Genomic DNA, 6,219 nt, shown 5'->3' with positions numbered 1-6,219 from the left:
AAAGCTGGAATAGCTTGGTTATGGCTGTAAGTAACTCTGTCTCTGGTAAAAATACTTTGGTATTTGATGATATTGTTGGTGTTATCCTAAGTGAGGAAATGCAAAGGAAAAGCACAGGTGAGACTTCAACATCATCAAGTAGTGTTTTAAATATGGAGAACAGAGGAAGATCAAAGGAAAGAGGAAAAGGCCCTTGGAATGAGAAGTCACGAGGGAAGTCAAAGAAAGGACGCTCTCAATCTAGAGGAAATAAAGATTGTTGGTACTGCGGAAAGTCTGGTCATCTAAAGAAAGATTGTTGGTCTCGAAAAAACAAAGGAGGCAAAAATGACAATGACAGTAAGGAAGCTAATATTGCAAGTAATACTTTACAAGATGCTTTAATCTTATGTTTGGATAATGTTAATGATTCCTGGGTGATAGATTCTGGGGCTTCATTTCATGCTACACCCCATAGAAAATATTTTCTAGATTATGTTCAAGGTGATTTTGGACAGGTATATTTGGGTGATGATGAGCCCTGTCAAATTGTTGGAAAAGGAAAGATAAAGATCAAGTTGCAGAATGGAAATGACTGGTTTCTGCAAGAGGTAAGACATGTTCCTAATTTAAGAAGAAATTTAATTTTTGCAGGGCAACTAGGTAGTGAAGGTTGCATAGTTACCTTCTCAGATAGTATCTGGAAGGTCACTAAAGGATCATTAGTAGTAGCTAAGGGTGCGAAGGTAGGCACATTATGTTAGGTCCCGGAGACAACTAAGAGGGGGGGGGGGGGGTAAATCAGTTGTCTAATAAATTTAAACCAAAAACCAATTAACCAACTTAATGCTTAATACCGGTAAACCATTTTAGTGTGCCGGTAGACAATGTTAACAGTAAATTGCTATACCGGTAGAGATTAATGCATGAAACATAAACATAGAGTCATCCACAACAAATAACACCAATATTTGTACATGGAAACCCTATAAGGGGAAAAACCATGGTGGGAAACCTTACCCACAATTAGATGATACTACTACAGACAGTAAGTGTACATAAATGGGGTCTGCACATGCAGAAAGGCCAACAACCTAGAGCTCACTGCTCAATCACAAAATGGGAGTCACACTGACTACAGTTGGATGGTTAAATCCAATAAGAAAGTACTGCACAAAATAGCATCTTCATATGCTGGATTCAGTACCGGTGTAATGCTAATATGCTTCTACAAAAATCTAGTTTCACCTTCAAATGATGTCTTCGTGTATACCTCTGCTTAATCTCACATATACCTTCACACAATTCTTTTTCGCATTCCACATTCGATCTTACAAATAAGATCTTACATTTATACCATAACCTAAGACCAATTTTAGTACGTCAGCTCTACAAGATATTACAATAAAAAACATTTTACAAACAATATAATATATGATGCAATAACTGATTAAACATGTTAGCTTAATGCATTTACAACAATAATAAATCATCTCCATAGCGTGCCATGTTGATCTGGAAAAGATAAACCTGCCGGTGTAACCCTAGATAACCCTGGACCTGTTTGCCGGTAAAAGCAAATATGCAAATATGAATATACCAATGATTAATTCTTCAAAACAAAGTGTCCACATGATGTCTTCGACATTACCAAGTGTCTTCCATATCATTCAAAGTGTCGGTGAGCATTATATCCTACCGGTGAACCATATACCAGTAACTGTGCAATAGTTACTTGCTTGCCAGTGAATGTTGTTGGATCTCCAAAGTGCTAGTGTTTCAGTAGGTGTTGACATCAATGACAAAACCATACCAAAATACCAACACATTATATCTGTGTACGGGTAACACTTACTCTACCTTAGCTGCTACAGATAAAGTTACTGCAGGGACAACAACAATAGGTGTTGCAAGAACAGATTCGATAATGTGGCACCATAGGCTTGGGCACATGAGTGAGAAAGGGATGAAAATCCTTCACTCTAAAAATCTATTGCCAGGACTAAAGAAGATTGATTTAGAGTTATGTGAAAACCGTGTTTATGACAAACAAAAAAGAGTCAAATTTCTCAAGGTTGGGAAAGAGAAGAAGAGTGAGAAGTTAGCGCTTGTACATCCAGATGTATGGGGACCGGCTCAGGTATCATCTCTTGGTGGCTCTTGTTATTATGTTATTTTTATTGATGACTCAACCAGAAAAACATGGGTATATTTCCTGATGTTTTTAAAACTTTTAAGAAATAGAAAGCTTTGGTTGAGAATGAGACAGGAAAAAAGTTGAAGTGTCTCAGATCGGATAATGGAGGCGAGTATTGCAGAAAAACATTTGAAGATTATTGCTCCTTAAATGGGATTCGAAAGCAGAAGATAGTTCCAGGAACTCCATAGGAAAATGGTGTGTCAGAGAGAATGAATAGGACTATCATGGAACACGCGAGGAGCATGAGATTGCATGTTGGATTGCCCTTACATTTTTGGGTAGATGTTGTACATACTGCTATCTATTTGATAAATAGAGGACCTTCAACCCCTTTGGATGGTGGTATTCCAGAGGAGGCATGGACTGGTAAAAAGGTAAATTATTCTTTTCTGAAAAACTTTTGGTTGTGAAGCTTTTGTCCATATTGATAAAGAAAACAGAACCAAGCTTGATGCTAAATCTCAGAAATGTACCTTCATTGGATATGGGATAGATTAATATGGCTATCGGTTATGGGATTTTGAAAATAAGAAAATAATTAGAAGTGGAGATGTTATATTCAACGAGAAGGTGATGTATAAAGAACATATGCAGGAAAAGAAGCATGAATAGGACAAACAAGAATATGTGGTGTTGGATGAGATTCCTGAAAATGAAATGCCTGTGTGGGAGAAAAAGTGACACTAAGCAAACATGCCCTAATCTCACTTTCAATCACACACTTGTGGAATACGAAAGAGCCTAGAGGTATCACACAATTGGCTACTTCTTCTTGTGAAAGAGAGAGCCACGGGCTACCTATTAGGATTTCTATTCCTTTGTTGTAATTGAAAGATAAAATGATGCAAGTTCAATCCCAAACCCCAAAGTGCAAGTATGAACTAATAACAAGATTTGCAGAATTGAACTTAAATAATGGAAAGCTATAAATACCAAGATAAGACAAGAATGCAAATGCGTACCCAGAGTCAAAATCTAAGTGGAAATGTTCGGGACGGGGGCGCGGGCGCCATTGTCCTGATTCTGCCCCTGAAACTGCTCCGAAAACTGTTGTTTTGCAACCTGGAAAAAGCTGTCAAAAATGCTGAAAATGCTGTCTGTCAGGAGGACCAGGGCGCCCAGCGCCCCTGTCCTGGCAGGACCAGGGCGCCCCACGCCCCTGTCCTGGTCTTTTGATCTGAAATTTGGTATGAAGGTCTATCTCAGTCTGCTTCTCCCGGATTTGCAACCTGCGGCGTCGTCCGAGTCCCGAAACCTGCACTTATATCTGAAAAGGTGTTTGGGCGGCTATATAGGGTTTTGCCTTAGTCAAACCCCCGCTTCGATGATTTCCACCTCCACGAATAGCCAAGTTGTATTGTAAAATGTATTGTGTGTGCAGACCTAGTGTGTGTGCAAGGTCCTTAAATGCAAGAAAGCAAACTAGAGCAACCTAGAAAGTAAACCCTAATTGCTTGTAAGTGATAATGTAAATGCTCTAAATCAAGATGCAAAGTGGTCTAAAGCATGAATAAAGGATATATTGAAGCTTATGCAAAGACATGAAAACAACATGAAATCATACCCAACCCTCAAGGGAGGAGTACAAGCCAATCTTCAGTCGGTAATCTCCTATTGTTCTTCAATGTCTTCCAAGCCCTAAGTGGATGAATGAAATTGATAGATGCTTGATAGAAGGATGTTGAATGTTGTTGAAGTCTTCAAAGATCTGCTCTTTCGCTGCATATGAAGTTCCTGAAAACCAAAAATTGGATCCTTTCAAATGAAGAAAGAGAGCTCTTATATATGAAACCCTAGGTCTTAATTTCATCTTTTGGCCGACCTAGAGATTGAATATCCCGCCAATTTCTTGGGGTTAAGCTTTATTTTATGATTGGATCGTGCTCCTAAAATTTCGGGAAAAATGTCCGGGACCATGTGCACCGGGCGCCACGGTCCCGACAACTTTTCACCAAATTTTCAGGGCCATTAGATATGATGATTTTAGAGAGAATCCCGAAGTTACAGGTGATTTCGAGATGTTTTGACCCCCGAAACCAAGCCCCCAAGTTCGAAATAGGGCCTAATTAGGGTTTTTGATTAAATGATGTATTGGAAGAATAAAATGAAAGGGGCACACTTTAATGAAAGGGCCCAACTTTATAATATGGGAGATGATAAAATAGGACCTTAGACCTAATTAATTTAATTAATTAAGTGCTAAAGGGGAAATGCAATGCAAAATGCAAAATGCGCCAAGGCGGGTGCTAAACTAGGTGTGAAATTGTACCAGCCTAGCAAGTGCGTACAATTTACGACGCTACATTTAGCCCCCACTTTAGCAGTCATATGAACACTATGTGCATATGCAAGCTAAAGTACAGAAAAGTAAACATTATTTGAAAAAGGATATATCCATAAGTCTGTCGAACGAAGCCCCCAGCGGTATCTGCAGTACACAGTTAGGAACCGCACCCTACAAAACACACGTTAGATCACAAAATCACCTAATGCTTACTAAGGAAGGTGATGAAAATTCGAGGGTAGCTATATGCCCCCCCCTATTTCGGCTTGCTAATTTTAGTGAGTTGAAACAGGGTATCATGTTTACCACTTCGAATTGTTAAAGAATATTGATGACAAATGCTCACAAGAAGATTTGATATGAGATCAAAAACTAATGGAGAATCATTTGGTAAGAAAGAGGACTAAATCTCAATTCCAACACAACAAAGAGTGTGAGGATTTGAGAGTTCTCTAACACAAGATGAAGGATGTAAATGGAAACAAAATGCAAAGAGAAGAAAAGAAAGGAAAAAAAGCATGAATACACACATTGGTGATCCATGAGAAGAATAGTGAGAGAGAAAACATGGACCTCTCGCCCCCAGATTTTGTCTAGGTGATCCATGGGAAAAGGACATGGAAAACTAGCCCCTAGAGTCTGTCTAGGTGATCCATGTAAGGGAGGAGAGTGAGAAAGTCTAGCCTTATGCCGCTAGTTCCACTCAACCTCGTGCATGTGTGTGTAAGTGAGGTTAGAAGCATCTCATAGGAGTCTATGCCCGAGTATGCTACAACCCATATATGTATAGTACAAAAGTGTGACATCTCGCTCTAAGAGTCTGTGCTCTGGTTCCGAGAATAATCACCTTGCATAAAAGAAAAATGGAGACATCTCGCTCTAAGAGTCTGTGCTCTGGTTCCGAGAATGACCCATTGCTCAAAAAGTGTAATGTTTATGTCATAAGCAAAGTAGAACAAGGATACCTACCTTCATCACAAAAGAAGATACCCCAAAAAATGCAACAATGTCATAGATCCAAGCAAGAGAGTTTTACACTCCTTTAAGCAAGGATAAGATAGTTGAAAAGGGATATCTTGTAGTATGTGTAAAGGAGATCCTTAGAGGAGAAGAGATCTTTGTACAAAAGATACCTATCCCCGAGAGGAATAAGACAAAGAAGAGAATAAGAATGCAATACTTCCTTCTTTTGTGAGGTGAAAGTGATTCTTAATGAAGGATGACGCTCCTTTTAACCCAATTGGGAGAGTGAATTCATTATGGATGTATTTTACCAAGTTCAAAAGAGGTTGTAGTCAAGGACTTACACCTCTTGTAAGAGAGAATCCTTGAACAAACAACAACAAATGCATACAAGGAATAACATCACGTAATAAAGTTCACACCATCCACAAAATAGGAAAAAGTGGATCCTTAGATAAAAATAAGGAAAGATCATTGCCTCAATGAGAAGGACTTACACAATCTTCTAGGGAGAGATTTGGACATAAGCAAAAGAAGAGATGTATGAAATCACTCTTGTCCCCATAGGAACAAGAGATAACATAGAGAATTAGGCTATTATGTTGCTTCAAAAATATGATTGCACTTGAAATTGTACTATCATGAATGACAATGAACCCCTAGTAAATGAGCTACCAATGTCACATAATGATGAGCAACATAATAGCCATTAATGTTATTTAAAGACATGATAGATTGAATGAGGTATTTGACATGCTAAATGCTCAACTATAAGTGAGATCAAAAACATGTA

This window comes from Cryptomeria japonica, chromosome 8, assembly GCF_030272615.1.
Source record: "Cryptomeria japonica chromosome 8, Sugi_1.0, whole genome shotgun sequence".
Taxonomy (NCBI): Eukaryota; Viridiplantae; Streptophyta; class Pinopsida; order Cupressales; family Cupressaceae; genus Cryptomeria; species Cryptomeria japonica.
The sequence above is the reverse complement of the archived record's forward strand: the minus strand, read 5'-3'. Positions refer to the sequence as shown.